Raw genomic sequence first — 26,954 nt, forward strand, 5'->3', positions numbered from 1 at the left:
GCTCTCTCTCTGAGCAGGCAGTGTCAAGCCGTCGCTCTCTCTCTGCGCAGGCAGTGTCAAGCGGTCGCTCTCTCTCTGCGCAGGCAGTGTCAAGCCGTCGCTCTCTCTCTGCGCAGGCAGTGTCAAGCGCCCGCTCTCTCTCTGCGCAGGCAGTGTCAAGCGGCCGCTCTCTCTCTGCGCAGGCAGTGTCAAGCGGCCGCTCTCTCTCTGCGCAGGCAGTGTCAAGCGGCCGCTCTCTCTCTGCGCAGGCAGTGTCAAGCGGCCGCTCGCTCTCTGCGCAGGCAGTGTCAAGCGGCCGCTCGCTCTCTGCGCAGGCAGTGTCAAGCGGCCGCTCGCTCTCTGCGCAGGCAGTGTCAAGCGGCCGCTCGCTCTCTGCGCAGGCAGTGTCAAGCGGCCGCTCTCTCTCTGCGCAGGCAGTGTCAAGCGGTCGCTCTCTCTCTGCGCAGGCAGTGCCAAGCGGTCGCTCTCTCTCTGCGCAGGCAGTGCCAAGCGGTCGCTCTCTGTGCAGGCAGTGTCAAGCGGTCGCTCTCTGTGCAGGCAGTGTCAAGCGGTCGCTCTCTCTGTGCAGGCAGTGTCAAGCGGTATGTCTCTCTGTACAGGCAGTGTCAAGCGGTATGTCTCTCTGTACAGGCAGTGTCAAGCGGTATGTCTCTCTGTACAGGCAGTGTCAAGCGGTATGTCTCTCTGTACAGGCAGTGTCAAGCGGTTTGTCTCTCTGTACAGGCAGTGTCAAGCGGTATGTCTCTCTCTACAGGCAGTGTCAAGCGGTATGTCTCTCTCTACAGGCAGTGTCAAGCGGTATGTCTATCTCTCTGTGCAGGCAGTGCCAAGTGGCCTCTCTCTCTCTCTGTGCAGGCAGTGCCAAGTGGCCTCTCTCTCTCTCTCTGTGCAGGCAGTGCTAAGTGGCCTCTCTCTCTCTCTCTCTGTGCAGGCAGTGTCTTTCGGTCTCTCTCTCTGACAGGCAGTGTGAAGCAGTATATCTCTCTCTCTCTCTCTCTGTGCAGGCAATGTCAAGCGGTCTCTCTCTGGGGCAATATGGAGCAGTCTCTCTCTCTCTCTGTCTGTCTGGGGAACATGGTATGGATGGTGAGCTGCTTCAGTGGTTCAATGGGCCACTTGACTGGACTTGTCCCCCAGGTCTAAGGCTGTCAGCCCTCCCCTGGATGCAACCAAAATCTCTGCATTCTCTTTTAAAGGCCACAGATCTAATTTCTATAGGAAAAAATATTGGGCATCCCACTAAACAGGCATGTTTGCATCTTATTTGATAAAGTAAGGGTATGTAACTATTATATTCAAGGTCCCCATTCCTTTAGAGTACCTTTTATGGGTTAATACAGATATCTCTCTTCCACTGTGGAAGCATAAAGATATACATAATATAAAAGACCTGCTTTTAGAAGGCAGATTACATTTTTGAGCTAGTTCTGCAAATGGTTGTAATCTTCCTACCAAAGAAAATTTTGGATCACCTTATTCTGCCAGCACCTGGTATGTAGTCAACTTAGAGCCCCAGACAAGATGTGGAAATGTTGGTACAATTGTGTGATGACAGACTGTTTGCCTAAAATCCAACCGTTAATACGCTCCATCAAAAAAATTTTGTCCCACTTTCAAATGTTGGATGGCAGGCTAGAAAATTTTTGCCTAGTAAATTTTCGGCGGACAGCGGTCTGCTTTCGTCAAATTTTCGTCCATCACACAAAAGTACAAAGAACAAACATGCATGCTTGGAATCAATGATCACCAAACACGACAGTAGCAGGTGTTACCCAAAGGGTGGCGCTCAAGAGCTGACGTAGTACCTCACTGTGTTCATGTTTGTTGGCCAACAATTGTGTACCGTTTGTATACAAGACAATTTCCCGGCACATGCCCTTCGGACAAAAGTATGACGCTCTGTTGGCCAACAATCAGATCGAGTGTACGAGGCTCAAGACTAAAGGGATTCATTTGTTTTACAATAAACTTCAATCAAAGAGTAAATTTTTTAAACTGACCCCTCTGTGCAAGTGGGAAAAAGAAATGGGGAAGTCCTCTGACCAACAATGGGTGAAAGCAATTCAATGCAATTACCAACATTCACAGTGCTCCAACTATTGGGAGCTAGTACAAAAACTTCACTTGAGATTGCATTTTACCTCATGTATAGTAGCAACATTTTCTACTTCCAATCCAATCTATGTTGGAGAGATTGTGGACAGGTTGATACCCTAGCTCAGGGGTAGACAACCCCTGGTACTGGTGCCGCAAGCGGCACACCAAGCCTCTTTTGCCGACACTTGACTCCCTCCCCATCAGCAGAGCAGTGCAGGGAAGTGTCATTGAGACACTAATGCATTACAATTTCAGAATTCCTCACACCTCACCTGCACTGAGGGGGAAGCACTGTGCCCCCACACATTGTAAAGATGGGAAACATTGTTTGGTTCTCTAACTTTGCTATAGCTGCAAGTGATGGGGAAGAGATTGGGTGCAGTTCAAGGGTGTACAGAGGTGAGACAGATGGGAAGGAGGTACATTGGTAAGGCAGATGAGAAAGTGGGCTACAGTGATGGGGCAGATGAAAAATTGGGTTACAGTGATGGGGCAGATAAGCAGATAAGTTCAGGATTAGGACAGATGAGAAGGTGATTCAGTAGTGAGACACGAGAGCATGGGAATACAGCGGTGGAGCATATGTGCATGGCGGTACATTGATGGGGCAGATGAGCAGGTGGGTTACAGTGGTGGGGCGGATGTGCAGGGGGTTACAGTGGTGAAGCAGATTTGCAGGGGATACAGTGATCTTAGGTGTGAAGGTGCATGAATTGGGGCTCATCTGAGATGTAGGATGTTCATTTCTCACTACTAAAGTAGTTTACAGCATTTCATTTATAAAAAATCCTTTTTGTGATTTGAGTGTGTGAAGGTGACTTTTGCTTATAAAATCGTAACGCTCAAATTCTCTAAACACATTTTTTGGTACACTGTGCACAAAAGGTTGCCTACCCCTGCCCTAGCTCATTTGGTTTGGTATTGACTCCATCTCTGCAATTGTGAGTTAAACAGTGCCGTATTGAAAAAATGGCCTGGTTGGGAACGGGGTAAAACCTTCCTGAGCTGAAGTGGTTAAGCACATATCGTCAAAATATAGCTGCCGTGAGCCCACCTTTCGATAGCAAGGAAGTTGAGTTACTGGCTCTTGTGACCAGAGACAAATGCTAAACAATGCATTGTGGGTTGTACCTAATTTATGTTCCAACAGTGAACTTTGACCAATAGTTTGTGGCTCAGCCCAAATTTAAATCCTGTTCCTGAGTAAGCACCTTGTTGGCTGCTAGGCCTTGTGAGAGAGGGACTGTCCAACCTGAGTGTTCATCCAGCTGTGAATGGCTATTTTCTGGATGCAAAGCAAACAAGTTCTTTAACGTTTTTTGGACTTTGACATAAGAGTACCTGAACCTCCTTTCCAACCCTCTGATCCCAAGTTGAAAGAATGTTCAATTGTCTGAGTTTGCAAATAAAATCCATTCAAGTGGATCTATTGTCAGTCTCAAGTTACTGGGCCATCTACCATGGGACATCCCCTAGACGAGCAACAAGGAGAACGGAAGGCAACGGTAAGCCCAGAAATAATCAGCAGTTCCTTCGGTGGTTAGTGCTACACTTTTATATACAGATATGTTAATAGGAAAACTGCTTAGCAGACTTGAGATCAATCCACCTCACTGATAGAAGTTATTAGAAGGTCAAATTGACTTATCCAACCCTAGGCATGTTGACCAAGTATTGATCCTGGCTAACACCGACAAATGAAAGGCTCAAGATCTTACTCCGAACCCCCAATTAGCCAAACCAGCACATTCTCAGACACTTTGAAGTTACTTTGTTATATGTGTAGCACTTACCCCGGAGGAGCCGCTGGTTTTAATGGGCTTACCGTTACCTTCCCTCACTCGCTCCTTGTGTCTAGCGGTTCCTATGGTAAATGGCCCAGAAACTTTAGAGACTGATGACAGATCCGCTTAAGGGATTTGTATTTGCAAAAACATAGTTAATGAACAGTCTCTCAGTATAGGATCAGAGGGTTAGGAGAAAAGTTCAGGTGCTTTTAGTGTCAAAGTCAATAATAAAGAACTTTCTTACTTTGACTAAATCCAGTGAATAGCCATTCACAGCTGGTTGTTCGCTCTAGTTGGATAGTCCCTCTCTCACAAGGCCTAGACGCCAACAGGGTGCTCAAATCAGGAACAAGTCTCTGCCACAGACTTTGTTGTAGAACACAAACAAGGAAACTAGAACTTGTAGAACACTCATGTGGTACCAGTATCTTTCAGCCGGTTCGGTGATACCGCACGAGATGGATTCACTTAAGTCCTTCAGCCTTACCAGGCTCTTGCTAAGAAGTCAACCCGTGCGTGGCCTTTTTCTGAAGAGTCCTCCCCTGGATAACTACGAAGTTGCTGGGCCTCTCCACAACCGGAGACGGCACCGGACCACCTCCGAATCCTTTCCTTCGTTTCCTCGCCTCGGGCTAGCCAGCCCGAGACGTAAAGTTGGGTGGATCCACACCCTAGGACATATCCTTCCTGGGGGCTGGTCAGGACCACCAGGACCATGGAGTCAGAACATACTTCTGGACCAGAACCCCGAACCACATGACATCCACATCTTAAGTACCCTCTCCTAGAAAGCACAGCAAGAGTGTCACTCCCACTGGGCTGGCACTGAAAGAAAGTAACCTTAAAGCACCCAACCAGACTGTTTCCATGCCTGCCAGAAGAGACAGCGCCCCCTATGGCCAGGCTTAACACCCTATAGTCCAGTCAGACTGATGCTGAGTTCAAAATTTGGAATAATTTTACCCAAACCAAACTGCAGTTTAGGTGTAACATTACATTTCTAAAACATAGCACGTGCTCTTCAGGAGGCGGAGCTACATAGGGTAAAACATAGGCAGAGCAACTACCTGCTAACGCCCCTGAGGTCCAGCCAAAACTAACCCTCCCAAATTCGAGAAGCTTAACATCCTGGTGCACGTTAGATACGTTTAGTAACAAAGAACCTGTTATAGAACAGTAAATACAGAAAGGAAAAGAAGCAAAAAATAATAGCTTAAAATTGGTAGGGATACAGTCTCGACACCTCAACGCATTATTGTCTTATGAGTCGACCAGAGATTTGCAGTCTACACTAAAGACCTTCAGCAGTAAAGACTTTCACAGGTAATATTAAAGGTCCTCACAGGCAACCCCAGGAGTCCGTCTTGGCGCCATCGGGGTAATTTTTCCTGACATCTAATGATTATTTGTCCAGGACGTCCATAGCTTCCAGTGATAGTCAAAGGACCGTTTAGTGCCTGGTCTACATGTCACCATGTCAATTACCTCTGATACACTAGGTGCTAGATTAGTTTTCCATTTCCTGGCTATAAGCAGCTGTTGTGGCTAACAGAATGTGGGTAACAATTCTGTAACATTCAGGGGGGAAGGAATCTATTCCAATATTGAGGATTGCTAAAGCTACAGTATTGATTATCCCAGTGACCTCAGAAATTATACAAAATAGTTTATTCCAGAAACTTGTTAAATGTTTACGCGACCCTGGGGTCCTAGAAGATGATAGGCTCAGTAATAGCATGCAATGCCAAGCTGCTGCTATCTAAGCAAACAGAATATTGGCATGCATTAAAAAGGGGATTGTAGTCTGATGAAAATTTCCGGTTGAGCGGTAGGTCGAGACTCCTTAAAGATAAAAAAAAAAAAAAAAAATTTACCAAAACAGAGAAAGGAACAAGAAAACAGAACAGCAACCAGTCAGTAAAAATGGAAAGCGATTCCAAATGAACCTAATTGCAGTGCAACTGCACAAGACTTGTGAGGATTTATCGTGGGAAAACAACTCCAACTGACTGTAGTGTTTACATTAAGCTAGTGATCCAGAGGCGACTGTCGTTTGTCTTTTTGTGCTTCCGCTTATGGGAAACAGTTTGCCACTCTTCCTGGGTGTTCGTTTTAGAGGGCAGTGAATGAGTATTGAATTCTTATTCTGGTAAAATATCCCATTCACGAAGAAGCGCAAGACCCTTTTCCAATATTGCGATCATGGAGGTGGTGTTACGGGTGATAGTTTCATTGGGTATCCCCAGCCGTAAAGGATATCATGGTTCCTGAGGGCATTTGTGATTGGCAGGAGCGATCTCTTCCGCAGGGTGTATTGGGAGAGGTCTGTGAAAAGCTGTAGGTGGGAGAATTGCTCGGGTAGCTGTTCTTTTTTGCAAAAGCTGGTCTTTCACATGGTAAAGGTGCACCCTCATTATCATGTCCTTAGGGACATCCTCGTGGAGGAAAGGAGGTTTTGGCAGTCGGTGAATGCTGTCTATTACCACTTCAGACACTGGTATAGAAGGCAGGGCTGTGCGGATCAGATTCCATGCATATTGATTCAGTTGCACCATTTGTACAGATTCGGGAACACCGATGATCTTTAAGTTGTTCTATCTTGAGCAATCCTCAATATCTGCAATTTTAGGTTTGAGGGTTTCTATTTGGTCATCATGCTCATTATGGATGTCTATTAGCATGTTGTGTGAAGACGCAAAATCATCCATTTTATGCTCAATGTGGTCTTATCCTGCCTCCCAGTTCATCCACATCAGCCTTAAACTTGGTGACACAGTGCACATGTCTGCTTTCGGTGAGGCTCTTAATGATACTATGATCTATGAGACTATGATCTATGGGTGAAGAGTCCACAGATAGCCTGAGCTTGCTTTTTGCAGGACTCTGTGTCGTGGGAGTTGACACCGCTATCTGGGTTGTGCTGCCTTGGAGCCTCCCGCTGAACTAGGGCTCTGTGCTGCAGAGGAAGATCCACTGGACAAAGCCAGCGAGCAGCTGCCGATGCCATCTTGGCCTCATGCCTGCCCCCTGGGAGGAAAGAAGGGTGGTAGCTTCCCTGCACTGGCCGGCTCATCCTTATTCCTACCCATCCATGTACTCGGCCTCCGTGTGAGTTGTCTGGTGTGGCTGGGTAGTTGTGTCGCCGCCGCTGTACGCTCTTATACCCGGCTTATTGGAGGAGCTATAAAAACCCAAACCGCGACCTGATTGGTCCAGACAAACCACCCCCTTTGAAGCACTATGCCTAAAAACTGAACCACAGAGTCACAATCTCTTATACATATGCATTATTATTCACGGACCAAACTCCCAAATCCAAATGGGAACACAAACTAGCAATAGATCTCACAGACCAGGATTGGAAATACATATACACATGTATCCACAAAGGAACGGTAAATGTTTATGTACAAGAAAACGCATTTAAACTATTCTCAAGGTGGTGCAGAACCCCCCTTAGGCTAAACAAAATATACCCCTCTATCTCCTCGCAATGTTGGAGATGTGAGGAGGAGCTGGGATCACTGTTGCATATCTGGTTGATGTGCCCTAAAATACAACCTTTCTGGAAAGAGGTCCACCGACTTACAAACCAGATTACCACATTCGATCTCGATTTCACACCAGCGCAATTTCTCCTACACCATACCTTGTCCTCGAAAGATATACCTTCATACACTCGCCATGCACATGGTGAATGCAACGAAGATGTGTGTCCCAGCCAAATGGCGATCCCCCGAACCACCGTCTCTAACAGATTGGTTCAGACGCATAAAAAAAAACAGTGGACATGGAAGAACGAATACATCAAACAATAGACATAAAGATAAAGAGATCAAAAATAATGGTACCACATCCCAAATATTACATATTAAAGAGTCCAAATGGAAAAAAAAGGGGGGACATTATGTAATACATCAAACAAAAGACACCTTCTAAATTCAGGAAAATATGGTCATGCTTACGACGGAAAAATACAAAAATGCCACTACCTAAAACTGCCTCGAGAGTTGTGGGAGGAAGAAGAGTTAGACAACTCCAGATTAAGCCCCCCCCCCCCCTATCCTCCTTAATACACAACTAGAAGACAACTAGACATACCTTAATCACCCACCCTGCTGAAATTTTGCCCCCTTACCCCCTGATACGCCCCTCAACACAATAAACATGTAAACCATGAAAAAAAAAATATTAACCTGCATATAAGGCTTTAAAAGGAGCCATTTTGTTTTTGTTTTTTATGTTACTTTAACAGGGTTCCCTGGATTTTGAATTTGGCGAAAACATAATATTTGTTGTTCGCCGCAAAAACCAAAGTTCAGGCCAAACCGTTGGCCCATCCCTACTTGGCACTGCATTCTATTAATGAGCCTATGATCTACCAGGATCCCCTGATCCTTTTCCATCCTTACTTCCCCTAGCAAGTAACTTGCATTCATATTTCTTGCTCCCAGTCGCCTTACTCTACATTTTTCAATATTAAACCTAATTTGCCTTGTAGTTGCCCACTCCTTTATTTTCTATGCAGGTAAATATGCGATTTTCAATGCCATCAGACCTCAATTTGTAAATTAGGCATTAATGGAGGAACTGTATCAAATGGTTTGTTGAAATCAGAAATACCACATCCACTATCAGATATACCACAGCCTTCCTCTATCCAGTTTACAGCTTTCTTCTTTATAAAATGTTAACAAGTTGGTCTGGCAAGGACCATCTTTCATAAAGCCATTCTTGTTACTACCAATACTATCTTCATCAGCAAATTTTTTGTATGTGGCCCCTTATGCCCTCCAATAGTTGATAGGCTGGCTGGTCTGTACTTAGTAGGTAAATATCTTGGCCCTTTTTTGATTATTGGTACCATGTTTGCTTTTTGAAAATGAGCATTCCAGTCACTAAGCTGGCCTACTCAATGCTCAAACCAAATTGTAAACATGTAGTTTTTGTTTTAAAATTATTAAAAATTACAATATTTGGTCTCAACAGTTTTAATAAAATTTACATTAATGAAATCTTACAAATATGCTAATGTATGGCAACAATTCATAGGAGTTCAATTATAAAATATTGTAATGGTTCTATGGGGAACTGACATGTTGACGATTAATAAAATTTATTTTATAGAAAGCAATTAAACTATGGCTCTCCTAACCTGACTAAATTGCCAAAGAGGCACAAATTATGCATATACTTTAATTTTATTTTCTGATGCAACACACTAAATTCAGACTTTGGTATAAATTAGTAAGTGATTCCCCATGGACTTTGTCCTAAATTAAGGTTTAAAAAAATATATCAAACCAATAAAAGGCTTTCAGAATAAAGTTTATGTTTATGATTTTATCTTGCCAAAATTAAAACCTACACAGTTTGATATATATGAAAATGTTTTGAAGCAGTTTTATAAGCAACCAATGAAAAAGTGCACAAAATGCCATGGGGCTTTCTACATAAAGGAAAACATTTTCTCTTTTTTTTCCTTTATTATGAACTAGGTAAATTTCTGAAACTAAAAGTGGACTCAACAAGATTTCACAGTCAAGGGTCAATGTTTTAATATTTACATTAATCATAGCCTATACAACTTCCCTAACATGAATAACATTTTTGAATCACTTGAGATAAATGAACAAATGATTATGAGGAAAAAATGTATTTGAGCAAGTGGTTGAACTTGCATATTTGGAGATTATTACTTTGGTAACCAGAGATCATTAAAGTGGAGCTTTTGTCAGAAAATTAAGTCCTGCTAGGTCACTTCAGGCTGGCCCATTTTGCAGGTATAGCTATGTAAAACATTAAAAAAGTGCCTATGCTTTTAAATCCAGTAATACACTGTCTCTCCCTGCTCTGCACATGCTCAGTTAGTCTTTATTTTTAGCCACTACCTAGTTGGTAGAGGCCAATCTGCTGACCACCTTAAAGTGGAATAAACTTTTTTTAAATTGATGGGCTTAGTTCTGCTTCAGCAAATTGTCAGCCTCCAGTAAGAAGAAACGGAAGCAATGCTGTAGGGAATTTACAGCACACACAATTTTTTTTAGTATAATATTTTTATCAGTTTAATCACATGCAAACAAATTACAGTCAATTCTAATCTTAATAGTTAATCCTAATTAGTGATGGACAAACTTCCGACGGGACATGCGAACGCAAACCGTGAACGCGGCCGAAAGTTCTCGAATCGCAAAGTTCGCGGCGGGCCCCATTGAGGGATAGAGAGCCCCAGCACCGTGATAGAGAGCACGGACACCACACCAGCACCGTGAGAGATATTATGACACCGCTCGACCTCTTCAAACAGGAGGGTATGGGCATATAGTACAGTGTGCTGTTTTTGTACAAGGAAGTGAGCCAAATGTAGAAAAAAGGTCTGTGTGCTTGATTAAATAAATTGTTTATAGAGATATACATGGTCTACTAGTCGCATGTGTTGAATTCCTCCGAGATCCATGCCTCCTTCATTTTTAGAAATGTGAGGTAGTCAACACTGTCGGGAGCTAGGCGAGTGAGCTTACCGGTCACGATCCCCCCTGCTGCACTGAACGTCCTTTTAGACAGCACACTGGACGAGAGGCAAGCCAACAGTTCTATTGCAAATTGGGCAACCTCTGGCCAGAGGTCAAGCCTGCCCACCCAGTAGTCCAGGGGTTCATCACTCCTCAGAGTGTCTACATCGGCTGTTAACCCGATGTAGTTGGACACCTGTCGGTTTAGGCATTCCCTGATGCTGGATCCGGATGACACCTGTCGATGGGTCAGCTGAAAGAATGACCTCATATCAGAAGTCATCAACACATCTTCAAACTGCCCTCTTCTTGCAGGCGCTGTTGGATTGGTAACCGCAACTCCTTCTCTGGGAGTGGGAATTGCTCCTCTGCCAGCGCATGCAAAATCATTATGCATTTCTCGAAGCAAGGCCTGGAAGTGCTCCATTCTGACAGCCCTCTGTGACCGTGGTAACATTTCCGCCATTTTGTGTTTGTACTGGGGGTCTAAGTACATTGCCATCCAGTACTGGTCCTTGACCCTTATGCTTTTTATACGGGGGTCCCTGTTAAAACACTGGAGCATGAAGGCCCCCATTTGCACTAAACTGGAAGCGGTGTGGTGGTCAGGCTCCTGCTCATCATCCAGGATAATGTCATCCTCCTCATTCTCCTCTCCCCATCCACGCACAACAGGGATCCCAGAAAGGTTTAAAGCATGCTCTTCTTGCTCCTCCTCATCTGCCCCGGCACCATCCTCCTCTGACTCCTCTTCAGACTCCTGTTGTTGACTTGTCTCAGATAGCGTAGCCCCCCCCCCCCCGGGAATTCATCCAGCATTGCAACTTCCTCATCTTCCGGCTCCTGTTCCTCCACGGCTTGATCAATGATACAACGCAATGCATGCTCCATAAAGAAGGCATAAGGTACCAGGTCACTGATGGCGTCATGGCTGTGACTGACCAGTTTGATGATCTCATCAAATGGTCGCAGAAGTCTGCATGCGTCACGCATGAGCAGCCACTGGCGTGGTGAAAAAAAACCCAGCTCCCCAGAACCTGTTCTGCCACAGAGTTCATACAGGTAGACGTTAACTGCACATTTCTGCTGGAGCAGCCCATCAAGCATATAGAAGGTTGAGTTCCATCGTGTCGGGCAATCACAAATAAGACGTCTGACCGGCAGATTGCGTCGCCGCTGAATGTCAGCAAGGCGAGCCATGGCCGTGTAAGATATTCTGAAATGGGCCGAGACTTTCCTTGCCTGCCACAAGATGTCCTGGACCCCAGGGTATTTGACAACGAATCGCTGCACGTTCAAGACGTGTGCCATGCATGGCACGTGCGGAATTGTTTCTGTTTCAAGCAGATTGGCACCGTTGTCACACACCACTTTACCAACTGTCAAATTGAGCGGTGTTAGCCACTGATCTGCCCGTGAACGCAAAGCTGAAAGGAGTGCCGGGCCAGTGTGGCTCTTGGCTTCCAGGCACAACAGACGCAGCATGGCAACGGCTCACCTGGCATGTCGAATAGGTTCTGGGGAACTTGGGCAGCGCAGCAGAAGAGACGATAGCAGCTCAAAAGGAGGAGTCAGCCGAGGAGGAGAGGGAGGAGGATGGAGGAGGAGGAGGAGGAGAAGAAGAGGCAGGCCTGCATGCAATCCGTGGAGGTAAAACCAAATCTACAGGGGGGCGTGGCCGGAAGCCGAGGTGGACGGACGCACTGGAGAGGAGCTCCGTGTATCCAGGTCTGAATCCACCGCCATCCGCACTCGGGATTGCCTACTAAGGCCCTAAAACGGCTCATCCTGACTGGGGTAGCCGTCCGGCTCGGTGTGCGGGCAATATTTTTATCCGCCGGCGCTCTCACCATCCGCGGCCTAGCGCACGGCCGGCGCCACGTTCGGAGTCCCGCCGCTGCCATCTTGCGGCCTACCTCCTCCGACGGATCCAGGATTCGGGCCCCATCGAGCAGGCAAACACACCTGCCCACCGCAAGACCACCGCGCAGTTCAGAGGCAGAGTGCGCCGCCGGCGCAGCGCTTACAGCGGACTAACAAAAGGTGTCCAGGAGCAGCAGATCTTCAGGCTCCTGGTGTGCTCCGGCGGCCATCTTGCTACACCCATGGCCTAAGGTGAGGAGAAGTCCTGAGAGTTTCTTGTTCCAGTCGCCCCCGCTGGCCTGACTTTTCACTCTCTGCAGACAGACAGGTCCACAGCCCTCTGCCTCTCCCCCCTTCCTCTACCCCCAGCTGCATACTGTGGCTCTGGCCTATCTGGCGGCCATGTTGGGACTCCCGGGACCTTTCCAGTGAGCCCTGCTCCTCCCTCTGCTTCGCCAGCACATTCTATCCTCCCCTGGAATCCCCCTGGATCCCCTGGAATCCCCTTCCTCATTTAGGGACCCCACGTTGTCCCCCTTATACCAGTGTGGTCCCTTTAACTCATGTGCTTCATTCTCTGCTGTGGGGGCCGCACCTTTGGTCCCATAGGATGACCGCCATGTAACTGTTATATGTCGCCCTAAGCCGCCTTCCTACTCCCCCTGCAACGCATAACCAGCATCTTTACAACGGGGGACAGCACATTTGTCTGACTTCTAGTCCAAACGCCTCATGGTGAAGTACGGGCCGAAACATCCCACTCAGTCGCAATCTCCAGACCTGCGACCCTCACAGACTCTTGATCGCTTTTTGAGCAGACCCGCATCCCTTTCCTGAACCTTGACAGCCACCCTGTCCGCACAAACGCCTTCTCAAGAAGGGTCGCGAAACGCTTCTCAGCTTCCCTCGGACGCCGCACCAGAAACGATGACCGCCCCTGTCACGGTAGATGTCCTTGACGACAAACTTAAGGCCCTACTGCAAGATCTGACCAGCAACGTCTCTAAAGAAATGGGAAAGTTAGCACATGAACTACGGGGAGAGATAGCCCAAATTGGTGAACGCACCGATGTCTTAGAAACGAAGTTTGATGATCTGATACAATACGTTCACGTGTTGGAAGATGATAACGCTGGCCTGAAACAATCAATCTCCCAGCTTCAATCCCAGCAAGAAGACTTGGAGAACAGGGAACGCCGTCAAAATTTACGTATCAGAGGCGTACCGGAGACCGTTAACGAGGGAGAGATTAGACCTTATCTTCTCAGCCTGTTCAATTTGGTGGCCCCCCGGATTCCGGACATTGACTGGAGACTGGATAGGGCACACAGATCTCTGGCCCCCAAGCCCCCAACGGGTGCCAACCCCAGGGACATTATAGTACGCTTTCATTACTATGACAGTAATGAGGCTTTAACAGTGGCTACCCGCAACAAATCCCGCCTAGAATTTAAGGGGGCGAAGATACAGATTTTCAGCGACTTATCTCCGATCACTCTTGCCAAACGCAGAAGCTTCCGACCGGTGACCACGCACCTACAGAACCACCAAATCCCGTACCGATGGGGTTTCCCCTTCCGCTTATCCGCCTCAAAAGATGGAATCCAATACTCCATGAGAGACTTACAGGAAAGTGAAGCATTCATCCGTAGTCTTGGTCTACCACCGATTCCAGATGAAGACCCCACTCCTCTTCCCGTGACGCCTAAACCCACCTCCATTCCAGGATGGCTCTGGACCCCCGCTCGGCAGAGGTCGCAGAAGAACTTTTCTACCCCCCAACGCTCACCATTTGCCAGACACCCTCCCTGAGAGGGACCCATTCCCCAAACCCTGATTGGGATTGACTTCGACTCCTATGTCACCATGTTTCCCCTGTTCTGGGGTTAGCCTTGCCCGTAGTTATGGGTTTTTCATCACTCCTATGGACTAGAGTAAAGTTGTATTGTCTTTTTTTTATTGGCTATTTTTGGGCGCTGTCGGAAGGTGGCAAGGGGTCCCACTCCAGATGAGATGGAATCCCTTGTGTGCCTCCGTTTGTCCACGGCCCAGGCCGTGGACTCCTGGGTGGTTTTCACCCCCCAGGCTCTCTTTTCCCATTTTTTTTTTCTTTTTTCTTGTTATAGGCCTTTTTTTTGGCCTATTTGCTGTTTTTGATCTACATTGCTCAAGGTATTGTATAACCCTTTTCCTTACAGTTGATGTTTTATGCATACATCTGCTTTTATCCCACGGGATACACCATGGTTTATATTGCCTAGTTAATTCTTACGGGTATTTTTGGTTACTACATGTTTGTTCTGCTTACATTGCATTAATGCCGGTCCATACAAATGGCTTTAAGGGTTCTTACTTATAATGTTAAGGGCTTGAACTCTATTCATAAGCGCTGGTTGGCTTTGAAAGAGTTCAAATCTTCAGCTGCAGACATAGTCCTGGTCCAGGAGACTCATTTCCGCCCTGGGGGCTCTCTTAAATTTGCTGCTAAACACTTTCCGAATTCTTTTATGGCTTCTGACCCCTCTGGCAAAGCAGGGGTTGCAATCCTGATTAAGAAATCTTGCCCGTTAAGGGTAAAATCTTCGTTTATAGATCCCCATGGTAGATATATCCTCCTGGACTGCGAATATCTCTCACGCTCTCTTACTGTGATTAATGTGTATGCTCCTAACTCGGGCCAAATCCAGTTTCTTTCTGACTTATTGGACAGCTTAGGTAAATACGCTCAACCCTTCATGATCATGGGGGGGGGTTTCAACATGGTCATGTCTCCTAGGAGAGACAGACAGAAGCTTTTTCCTTCCACTACCTCCTCTAAAGTGGAACGTCAGTCCACCACATTTCGTAAATTGATTAGATCCCATAATTTGTTGGACATATGGAGAATCAAACACCCCACTAGCAGACAATTTTCATTTTTCTCCCCCCCACATAAGATGTACTCCAGACTGGACCACCTTTTTATATCAGCACCTTTATTGACATCGGCGGTGGCGTCGGAGCTGAACCCCATAACGTGGTCAGATCATGCCTCGGTTCAGCTTGACTTGGCTCTTGCCTGTTCCATGCCGAGAACCTGTCATTGGAGACTCAATGACTTTCTCCTCCGCAACCCCATTGTCGAGGCTCAACTGTCCCAAAATTTATCGGAATTTTTTCAACTAAATGAGGGCTCAGTGGCGGAGGTGTCCACCTTATGGGAAGCTCACAAGGCATTTTTTAGGGGTGCGTGCATTTCTGCCGGCGCCCGCTTAAAGCGGGACTCGGCGGCCCAGAGGCACGACATCCTCTTACAGCTCTGTAAAGCTGAAGATCTGCTTCTGGCTTCCCCTACGGTGACCCGTCTGCGCGCAGTCACAACCCTCCGGGAGCGTTTGAAATAGCTAGATATGCAAAAATGTTCTAAGGCCCTAATTTGGGCAAAGCAGAAATTTTATGAGTTCGCTAACAAACCCCACAGGATGCTAGTAAACAAGCTTAAACCACGCCCTTTTCAATCTTACCCTGAACTCCTCCTTCAGGCTGACGGCTCCCCGACCAATTGTCCTTTGACGATGTCCAAGGTTTTTGGCTCGTTTTATGACAAATTGTACAACTGTTTAGCTTCTGACCCTAAACATTTATTCACTCAAGAGGCTTTTGATTCTTTTTGCTCCCCTTTAAAGTTGCCTAAACTGTCACCGTCACAAGTAGCCACCCTCAATGCAGATATCTCGACAGAAGAGTTGGCAGCAGTAGTGAAGGAACTGCCCTTACATAAGTCCCCTGGGCCTGACGGCCTACCATATCAATATTACAAGACTTTTCTTCCCATCCTCGGCCCCCACTTATTAAAACTCTACTCCTCCTTCCAAAAAGGGGTCACTCCACATTCGCAATTCTTACACGCCCATATTACAGTCCTTCCGAAACCGGGCAAACCCCCATCCCTGCCAGATAATTACAGGCCCATTGCCCTACTGAACTCGGATTATAAAATCTTTACAAAAATTCTAGCCAACAGACTTTCTCTCATAATCCCCTCTCTTGTTCATAACGATCAAGTGGGTTTCGTTTTAGGTAGACGGGCGGGGGATAACACCAGACGTACCATTGATCTAATTGACATGCTCGATAAAACCTCCCGCTCTGCTCTTATTCTCAGCCTGGATGCCCAAAAGGCTTTTGATAGGCTTGGGTGGCCCTACATGTTTGCCACACTCGCACGCTACGGTTTTTCGGGCTCCTTTGTATCGGCTCTTCAAACCCTTTATTCCCATCCCACCTCACAAGTTCAATTGGCATCCTTCAAATCCCCAACGTTTACACATAGCAATGGTACTAGACAGGGCTGCCCCCTTTCCCCCTTGTTATTTATATTGTGCCTCGAACCCCTGGCAGCACGCTTTCGGGAAGACTCGGACATTAGGGGAGTCTCTTTAAGACGGAAAGAATATAAGCTGTCCTTGTTTGCTGACGACATATTGCTTACTCTAACTGAACCTCACACCTCGCTCCCCAACCTCCATGCCCTCCTAGAAACGTTCAGTAATATATCAGGATACAAAGTTAATACAGCTAAAACCGAAGCGCTCCCCATTCACATCCCTCCTTCACTCCTCACCGCTTTACGCAGCACCTTTCCCTACCAGTGGCGTTCAGACTCACTCAAGTATTTAGGCATTCATTTAACAGCGTCCTATAACACACTATACCAGGCTAACTTTCTCTCTTTAATTTCAGAAACGCACAGTCTACTCCGTCAATGGGTGGAATGTCCCCTATCCCTTTTAGGTAGGATAAATGTCCTCAAAATGGAGATACTCCATAAATTTTTGTATCTTTTCGAAACTTTGCCTGTTGCCCTTCCCATGCTCCAGCTTCGCAATATCCAGAGGGCCTTTACTAAATTTATATGGGGAGACAAAGCACATAGAATTGCCCATACAGTTGTCTTCGCACCGCGCTCACACGGAGGCCTGGGAGCGCCCGATATTATACGATATTATTACGCGACTCACCTATCTACGATGGTCTCCTGGTCCTCCTTCTCTGCGACGAGTCGATGGGCGGAGATAGAAATGAGCATCACTGACCCAGTCCATCCTTGTTCTATGCTATGGTCCGACTTACCCTCTTCTATATCACAACTCAGACGTATTTGCCTAGCCCCTATGCTATTTACTCTGGATATTTGGAAAAAATGCCACAAGAAATTCTCTCTCTCCTCCCCCTGTCCACCCCTTTTAAATGTTACCCACAACCCGGACATACCTAACAGTCTGTCCACAGTGGCAATGACCCCATGGACTCAAGCAGGCATTTTCCAACTCCGCCACTTGGTCCACCCAGTGTCCCGCAAACTTTTATCTTTCCCAGACTTACAGGACAAATTCGACATTCCACAACGGTTCATTTTCACTTACCTTCAATTTAAACACTACTTTTGCTCCGTGTCTCCTGCCATGAGCCTAGAGAAACCTAACGCTTTTGAAATTCTGTGCACCCAGGGCTCACACCAGAAGGGTCTCATATCCGCTATTTTTTTTTTTTTCTCAAAGAAATTTTATTGAGAAAAGAAAAGGGTGCATTACAAATGGGTGAACAGTACATATAAAATTTTTCTCATTTTCGAAAATGTACAGGCTATAAGATAGCAATAGATCAAGTAACAATTGGTGCCAGGGCACCGACCCATAAACCACCTAATGGAGAGTATCACTCTCCCTGACAGTCCAATAGAAACGAGGTAACAATAACTGGATGGATCATGGAACAATTATACACTAACTCAACCTCGGGGTGAAGAAAAACAGCTAGATCAGATCATCAAGAGGGTTCAGATTGGGGGGGGGGGGGGCGGGGGGGAGGACCCATAGATGCAGTCTTGCCGTGGGTAGTTACCCAGTGGTTGAAGGGGTTGCGGGGGGCCATTGGCCATTGTAGATAAAAGAGTGATCATCTAGGTGGGCTTGTTCCTGAGGAGTAAGTTGCGATTTCACAAAAGAGTCCCATCTGTTGTGGAAGCGCTGAACGGCTTTTTTGTGGGCTAGATTTGCATTAATTTTGTCACGAAATAGGAGATGCAGGAGATCTCTGTGAACCTGCATGACTGAGGGTGGAACAGTAGTTATCCAGTTGGCAAGTATGGCCCTTCTTGCCATCAGGAGGCATATCAAGGCCCATTCTTTGTCTCGTGGGCCAGAAACTTTTGACCAGGGAAGTAGTGTGGCATCCCAATATCCAAAAATAAGAAGTAAAGGGTCTTTGGGTAGCTTCAGCAGTGTGATCTTAAAGATGAAAGCCAGGATTTGGTCCCAGAACGCCGAGATAAAGGAGCAAGTCCAGTACCGGTGCGCCAGAGAGGGTTTAGGTTGTTGGCATAGAGGGCATAGTGGAGACGGAGTGGACCCGGGTTGTTTAGCATAGAGAAAGGGGATGTGCGCCCGGTGGGCGATTTTGAGTTGAGTTTCCCTCCAGGATTCGTTGGGAACCAAGTTGTAGACTGTGCGAAGACCTTGAAGGATTTTGTCCACCATGCCGTCGTTCGGGAAGTCTTTTGCCCAATTGGACACTGATGAGGATTCCAAGGGAGGCGTCGTTTGGATAAGTAGAGGCTTATAGATATCCGAGATTTTGTATGAGTCCTTCTGTATAAGGGCCTCGAGGAATGACGACGTGAATCTCGTGGATGCATCTCTGCAGGTGTTGCGGAGAAAGCTGAGACATTGGCCATGATGAAACGATGAGGTTGCATTGAGGGAGAATCGGGTAGTTAGAGTATGGAAGGGTAGAGGCTGGCCAGTAGCAGGATCACAAAGGGAGAAGAAGGTGGAGAGCCCCTTTTGTCGCCAGGAGTCATAGGGATTATGTTCCAGACCTGGAGAGAAGCCCGGGTTGCCTTTTTTCGGGAGAAATTTGGAGATGAAAGGAGAGAGTCTGAGGCTTTTCCTTACCTCCCTCCATGCTATAGCAGTGTCTCTCAGCAAAAGGTTATGTTGATGTGGTACTGGTATAGATTTCCACTTGCAGTGGAGAAGAGCTGTTAGAGAGTAGGGGTGGACCATTGCGGCTTCCAATTGGTAATTAGAGCATTTGGATTTTTGGGTTATCCAGTCCAGACCTACCCTTAAAAGACAAGCAAGATTATACATTCTAAGGTTCGGGAGATTAATACCGCCCTCGGTCCTGGGAAGATGGAGTTTTGGGAAAGCTATTCGTGGCCGTTTGTTTCGCCATATAAATTTTGAGATCGCAGAATTCAGTAATTTAGAGTCTTTGTGTCTTAGCAGTAGAGGTATCGTCTGGAGAGGATATAACAGGCGAGCGAAACTGACCATTTTTACCAAATGACATCTTCCCAGGAGCGAGAGGGGCAGATCCATCCAGTTGTCTAATTCCTGAGTGATTTTAGCAAAAAGTGGGGGGTAATTCAGATGGTAGAGAGATGACGGGAGTTTCCCTATTTTGATTCCCAAGTAAGTGATATGTGACTTAGCCGTTGTAAAAATGGAGTTTTGAACCCAGGCAGGTGGGGGGAGGGATCCTAATGGCATAATCTCACTTTTGGAGTAGTTTATGCGCAACCCTGAGCATTTCCTGAATAAATCAAAAGTGTATTTTATGGTGGGCATATCTGCGGAAGGGTCAGCGGAGAAGATGAGGACATCATCCGCAAAGAGGGATGTCCTCAGCTCTTGGTTCCCTATTCGGATGCCATGTAGCGGGGCAACTGTTAAGAGATATCTCGAAAGTGGTTCCAGTGCCAAGTTAAAGAGGAGTGGGGAGAGGGGGCAACCCTGTCTCGTGCCTTTGTGAAGGCGAAATTCATTGGAAAGGAGGCCAGCTGCTACCAGTCTAGCCGCCGGGGAGGTGTACATGGAATTGATAAGGTGAAAGAAAGGGCCAGAGAATCCCATTTTACGTAAAACCATGGCAAGCCAATCAAAGTTCACATTGTCAAAAGCCTTTTCGGCATCGAGAGTGATAATGGCGTAGTCCCCCCTTGGATGGCATCTGGTGTGTTCTAGCGCCATCATCACTTTCCTAATATTCATCGTCGCCGTTCTGCCCTTTACAAAGCCGGATTGGGCTGGATGGATCAGAAAGGGGACGATGTCAGCCAGTCTCGTGGCTACAATTTTAGAGAGAATCTTAACATCAAGGTTCAGTAGTGAAATGGGTCTGTACGAACCTGGTTCCTGGGGGTCTTTCCCTTTCTTTTCTAATAGTTTAATTATGGCCTGATTGCCCGTGGGAAGGTAAGAGCCACCAGACCACATACGTTGATAAACACTATGAAGAGTGGGTGCCAGGAGAGGATGCAGTGATTTGTAGAATTCGCTAGTTAGACCGTCTGGGCCTGGCGCTTTAGAGGAGGCTAACTGTCGTATCGTGGTAGTGATTTCCAGAAGAGAAATAGGGGCATTGAGGGTTTCTAATTGGGAGGGAGAGATTGGGGTCAGAGTGACCTTATCTAGGAAGTCGCACGCCGTGGGTTTGTCAATGGGATCTGCGGCATATAACGTCGAGTAATAGCGCAGCATGGCAGCGTTTATGCCTTTTTGTGTGTTCGTGACAGAACCGTCTGGCTCACGGATGGAGGGGATAATAGTCGGGCGATAGGTTCCCTTGCTAAGGCGGGCTAGAAGCCTACCTGCCTTATTCCCAAATTTGTGAAGGGTGGCGTCTAGGTAAGCTTTCTTGGTCGATTCCACAGTGTCTGCCCAGGTGTCAAAAGACTGTTTGGCTAGTTGCCAAGCAGCCCGGTTGTCAGGGGAGTCTTGTGCATACAATGCGCGTTGAGCCATATGAAGTCTAGAGCTGGAGGAGTCGTAGTTGAGGTGGGCATGTTTCTTAAAGGATGACGCATACGAAATGATGCGGCCTCTAAGAAAAGCTTTTCCAGCATCCCAGAATAAGTTCGGGTCGTCAGCGTGCTGGGCATTAGTTTGCGTGTAAAACTGCCATTCTTTAGTGATATAAGTTTGAAAATCCGCGTTGTGTTGGAGAAAGGAGGGGAAACGCCAAATTCTAGGGTTGGGATGTATGTCTGGGGTCTCAAAGGATAAGGATATGGGGGCGTGATCAGATATGGCTATATCATGTATCTCTGCTTCTGGGATGAGAGGAAGGAGATCATCAGAGCAGAAAAGATAATCTATTCTGGTGAAGACATGATGTGGGTGCGAATAAAAGGAAAATTCCCTATCAGTCGGGTGGTGAAATCGCCATACGTCCCGAAGGTGGAGGGTTTCCATAGTTGCTGCAAGTGCCGTGGGGTTCAAAGAAGTTGGGACCGAGGTGGGGCGCATTCCCGTGGATTTGTCATCAATCTGGTGGACGACAGAATTAAAGTCGCCCCCAATAATCTGAGGGAGGTGTGGGTGGCGTAGAAGCCAAGTGGTCAGCATATTGAAAAAGTCTTTCGTGGGACTATTAGGGGCATACACGTTGGATATCGTCAGTTCTCTTGTCCCAATGAGGACACGGATAGTGAGAAGTCTGCCCTGGTCGTCCGAGTCTGTGGATATGAGTTTAATGGGGAGACGTTTGTGAATGAGAACGAGGACTCCTGCTTTGCGGCCTAGAGCCGCAGAGCCCACAACTGTGCCCACCCAGAGTTTCCTCATCCGATCAAAGTCGGGTGAGGAAAGATGGGTTTCCTGAAGTAACGCTATGTCGGTGTTCAGTCTTTTGAGATGGCGAAGGATCTTCATCCTTTTAGAAGGAGAACGAAGGCCCTTCACATTCCACGAAACTATCCGTAGCATTGTGAGGATAAATTAGGGATATATTGTGAGGGTGTTAAAGATATGAGAGCAGCGGGTCCTGAGCAAGGAAGATAGCTAAAAACTGCCGAGGGCCTAGCTTCCCCAGGCCTACGAAGGGGATCAGTGCAGGGGCTCATAATATCAGCGGGCCTTAAGGGGGGATTGGGAGACAAAGGGAGGGAGGGGGAGGGCGGGTTTGTGTACCAACAGTATATGGAACAAGAAAGAATATACACATCAACCAACTTCGCTTTTTTCCGCATGGGGGTCACCGTGAGGACCAGCTCCCATAACCAGCCCTGTGCCTGAAGTGAGGGTTTCCGCCCTAAAAAATGATAAACAAAGTATAGTAGCTGCGGCTGTGAGGAATAGGAGCGTGGATGTAGGTCCGCATAATGGCACCCAGGGGAGGAAGATATGAGCATACGAATAGTAAAAACAACATCTAAGGTATCAATAAAGATAAACTAAACCGTATCATAAACTGTAACACAAGAATAGCATCTGAGAACAGCAGAGGTTTCAGGTCAAAGCGGGCCTTGAGGACGCTGGGGATAAACCCCTAACCATGAAACTTTCGTCAAACAGTACCTGAGAGGTGTGGACGGTCCAGTAAGGAGAGTCCAAAGACAGTTCACCTGGAGTAGGTCGGTGGGGTCCAGGAAAGGCCTTCCGGGAGAGAAAAGAGAGTGTGCCGGGGGGGCACCGTCAAATGCTTTGCCCCTCAGCGGGCAGTAAGGCCATGTTGTGTTGGGCCGGAAGCCCTAAACCGCTTGGGGGAGTCTTTCCGTGGGCTCCGTTGATCCAAAGCTCGGTTTACTGGTTGGGCTTTGGGTGAGGGACTCAGATGTGAGCCCGAGCGGGGTGATTTCAAAAAGGATGCCGCCTCCTCAGGATCATGAAAAGAAAGTTGTTCCCCGGCGGGTGTTTTGATCCGCAGAACGGCTGGGAATGCCAGGGTAAACTGGAGTTGGCGTTGATGAAGTTCTGCGCAAATGTGCTGAAAAGCCTTACGCTTCTTAGAAACGTCCGCCGAGTAATCAGCAAAGATTAGGATTTTGACGCCATCAATCTGTACAGATCTGGATTGACGGTACTTTTGCAGTATGGTGGCCTTGTCGGAGTAGTTGAGGTATTTGGCGATTATCGGTCGCGGTGACTTGCGTTCCGAATTAACAGCTCCCACTCGGTGAGCGCGTTCAACTGTGTAAGGGCCTCCCAGGCCCAAAGCCTCAGGAATACGGCGGGCACAGAAGTCAGACAAGGCAGATGAGGGGAGCGATTCGGGGAGTCCTACAAATCGCAGGTTGCTCCTCCTGGACCTATTTTCGAGGTCGTCGAGTTTTTCCAGAATGAACTTGTTCGTTCTATCTTGGGCATGTTCAAAGGATTGCATCTGGTAGAGTTCATCTTCAAGATTTGAAATACGGTGTTCTGCCTCATTCAGTCTGGAAGCATGTTCCCCTAGCTGGGCTTGAATCTTTTGCATGCCTGCGCTGACAGCCTTTTCTACTGATGCTGCAATCATAGGGGAGAGAAGAGCAGCCACAGCTTGAGCTAGAACTTCAGTGTTGTGGTCCTGCAATGGCTGAGGTATGAGAGGTTGCTGCGCATGGAGAGATAGTGTATGGCCAGAGATTTGCGGCGATGCCTGGGGTTGTAGAGGCAAGGAGTCCCTCTGGTTGGGTTGTGTGGCCGACTGATCGCCTACCTCCATAGCCGGGGCCGTCTCCGCTGGATAGGCCGCGCAGGCCGGTTCCGTGTAGGCCGAAGCCGGGGCCTCGATTTGCGGCGGGGCCGACCGCACGGTTGCGGCCGCGTAGGATCGCGGCCCGGTTTTTTCCACGAACCTGTCCATCGCGCAGTCGGATACGTGGGGATGGTCGCAGGGATCTTTTTAGGCGAAAAATGTCGAGTTTATATGCCGTTTTGTAGGGCGGTCTGCGGGAGCTGTGAGGAGAAACAGCTACTCCATGTGGCGCCGGAACCGGAAGTCCATATCCGCTATTTACAGCATTCTTCATGACTCATTGCCTCCCACTTTGGATTCCCACCTTTATATGCGGAAGTGGGCCAAAATCCTGTCCGCTACCATTTCTCTCCCTCAATGGCAGGAGATATGGACTTCCATCTCCAAAGTTTCGAGATGTGTCGAACAGAAAGAAACTGCTTACAAAGTATTAATGTTCTGGTATAGAACCCCCGAAGTTTTACATAAGTATGATCCCTCACTGTCTCGTTTATGCTGGAGGTGCTTACAGGATGTCGGCACACACCTTCATATTTTTTGGGATTGTCCACGTATCACGTCCTTTTGGTCTATGGTCCAATCCATTCTCCAATCAATACTGAAAAGGGATATCCCACTAACCCCGACGCATTACCTTTTGGGCCTTCCGATCCTAGATCTCCCTAAATATGCTAAAAAACTGATGGCTTTTATACTCCTAGCTGCCAAGAGAGTAATACCAGCTCATTGGCTGTCCCCCATACCTCCCACGCAAGCACATGTGGTCTCGTCCATCGCGCACATGCGTAGGATGGAACATTTGACGGCAATAGCTCATGACTCCTTGCCTAAATTTTTTAAGATATGGGACCCATGGGATACCTCCATGTTCAACCCAGAATCCTTTGTTGTCCCTAGTGTCAACCCTTCCTTAAGTAACCCTAGGGAGATTTAGTATCTTGTTTACTGCACTATATTGTATTAGGCCGAAGACACCCATATTTGCCCACACGTCTGATTTTTCATGTTTTGACCCGTTCTATTTTCCTTTTTCAGTCATGTTATCACCATTGTATACAGCTTCATGGTGTATCCTGTCACTTGATCCACTTGTAACCTACAATATGGTGCCCCTACCGTGTCTACCCAATGTTATTGAATGCTGTACCATATTTATGACGTTTTTGTACTGTTTACAAAAAATTCTTCAATAAATATACATTTAAAAAAAAAAAACAAATCTACATGGGTGCCACAGGTTACATGCTTGACAGCCATCAGAAGGTTCACCCAGTGGGCAGTAAAAGTGATATACCTTCCCTACCCGTGTTTGCTAGCCCACGTGTCTATGGTCAGATATATCTTGGCACCGACACTGTGTGCCAGAGATACAGTCACTTGCCGCTGAACATGGCCATATAGCTCTGGGATGCCCTTCTGTGACAAATACTTCCTTCCTGGGACCTTCCATTGTGGTGTTCCAATGGCCACAAATTTTCGAAAAAAGGCCTCTGAGTCCACCAATTTATATAGCAGTAGTTGGTGGGCTATCAGTTCTGACAAGCCAGCCGTCAACCGTTAGGCAAGAGGGTTATCCGGTGTAATTTTTTTACGCTCGAACATTTGGCCCACGGAAGCCTGCCTTTTTGCAGAAAACGTGTGCTTGGCATTATGGAAGATTGAGTGGAGGACAATTGTGAGGAGTGAGGAGAGAGGAGAAGGAGAAGTAGAAGACGAGGCTGGACGGTGAGAGCCTGGAGTGTGGCTTTGCGTGTTCCGTTGCTCCCACTGGGCTCGGTGATGGCAGCTCATGTGCCTTCTTAAGGCGGTCATCCCTAGGTGTGTGTTGGGCTCACCGCGACTTATGCATTGACTGTAAAGATCGCAGATGGCAACACTATTGTCATTAGCGGACACGTTAAAAAAAGCCCACACTGCGGAGCCATATGCCGGCATCCTGGGAGTGCCAGATGTGATGGTACATGGTTGATGCCTCACTCCTGATACATTAGCAGTCTGGTTTGTCCCTCCTGTGCAATGTACGTTCCGCCTGCTCCTCCCTATCTGCTGGTCCATATTTCCCTCTGAACTCCCCTCCTCTTCCTCTCTTGTGGGCACCCACGTGGCATCACTAGACGTCATCATCTACGTCACCTTCCCCACCTCTATAATTAGAGATCTCGGAGTAGGCAGCAACAGCGGGGACAAACCTCCTCCTTGGGCTGATCTGGGTACTGTCATCAGACTGCTGAGTGGCAGTTGCTACCTCCTCTTCCTGATTCAATGCCAAGAGTGTCTGCGCATTGGAAATGTCTTGATATGGATCGGAAAATAATTCCTGTGACTCAAGCGGAAGGTATATGGTGGTGGTGGTGTTGGTGGTAGTGTCTTTAAGGGTGCACATAGCAGAGAGGGAAGAAGAGGGTGCAGATCGAGAGGATGAGGAGGGTGCAGAAGAATAAGGCTGATTGAGCCGCTCGACCAAGTCTGGTGTGTCCTTTGACGTAATTGCACGCACCTTCTGCAATTTGCCACTTTGGCTCAAGTCTGTTGCTCCTGCCCTACTTCTACCACCCCTGCGGAAGGGCCTGCCTATTCCTCTGCCTGTAATTTTTTTAATGACCCTGTGACAAAAGTCTCTAGAGAAGTGCAGTATGTATGTGGAAGAAGGTATATAACACCCCGCTTCAATCTGTTGTTTTTGGGGGCAACTGGTCTATCACACCAGTTAAAATACTTTTTTTTATATTGCATTGTCACTCTCTGTAGTATCGCTGCAGAACCGCTCAGCAGTCACAAATAATAGGCTTTCTATATTTGAAAGAAAGTATATTATACGTGTACAACCCTATATACTTTACACCTATATCAGTCCTTAAAAGGACCTTTGTAGTAAATGGTCTCAGTTGTTAGACAAACCCATCCCCCTACAGACCTGGGATAAGATCTGGGCCTCTACTTTTAAGTCCTCTAAGTGTGTCACGCAGAGGGAAACGGCAATTAAAATCCTCATGTTCTGGTACAGGACCCCCGATGTCATCCACAAATTTGATGCCTCGGTTTCGCCACGATGCTGGAGATGTGGGCTTGACGTCGGGTCATTGTTCCACATCTTCTGGAAGTGCTCCCTGATACGTCCTTTTTGGTTGGAGGTGGGGTCGCTGGTGATGGAGGTGACGGGGGTGTCCCTTCCGATCGACCCCCTACACTGTTT

The sequence above is a fragment of the Lithobates pipiens genome, unplaced genomic scaffold (genome assembly GCF_037356315.1).
Source record: "Lithobates pipiens isolate NorthernLeopardFrog02 unplaced genomic scaffold, aLitPip1_a1.2 Scaffold_25, whole genome shotgun sequence".
Taxonomy (NCBI): domain Eukaryota; kingdom Metazoa; phylum Chordata; class Amphibia; order Anura; family Ranidae; genus Lithobates; species Lithobates pipiens.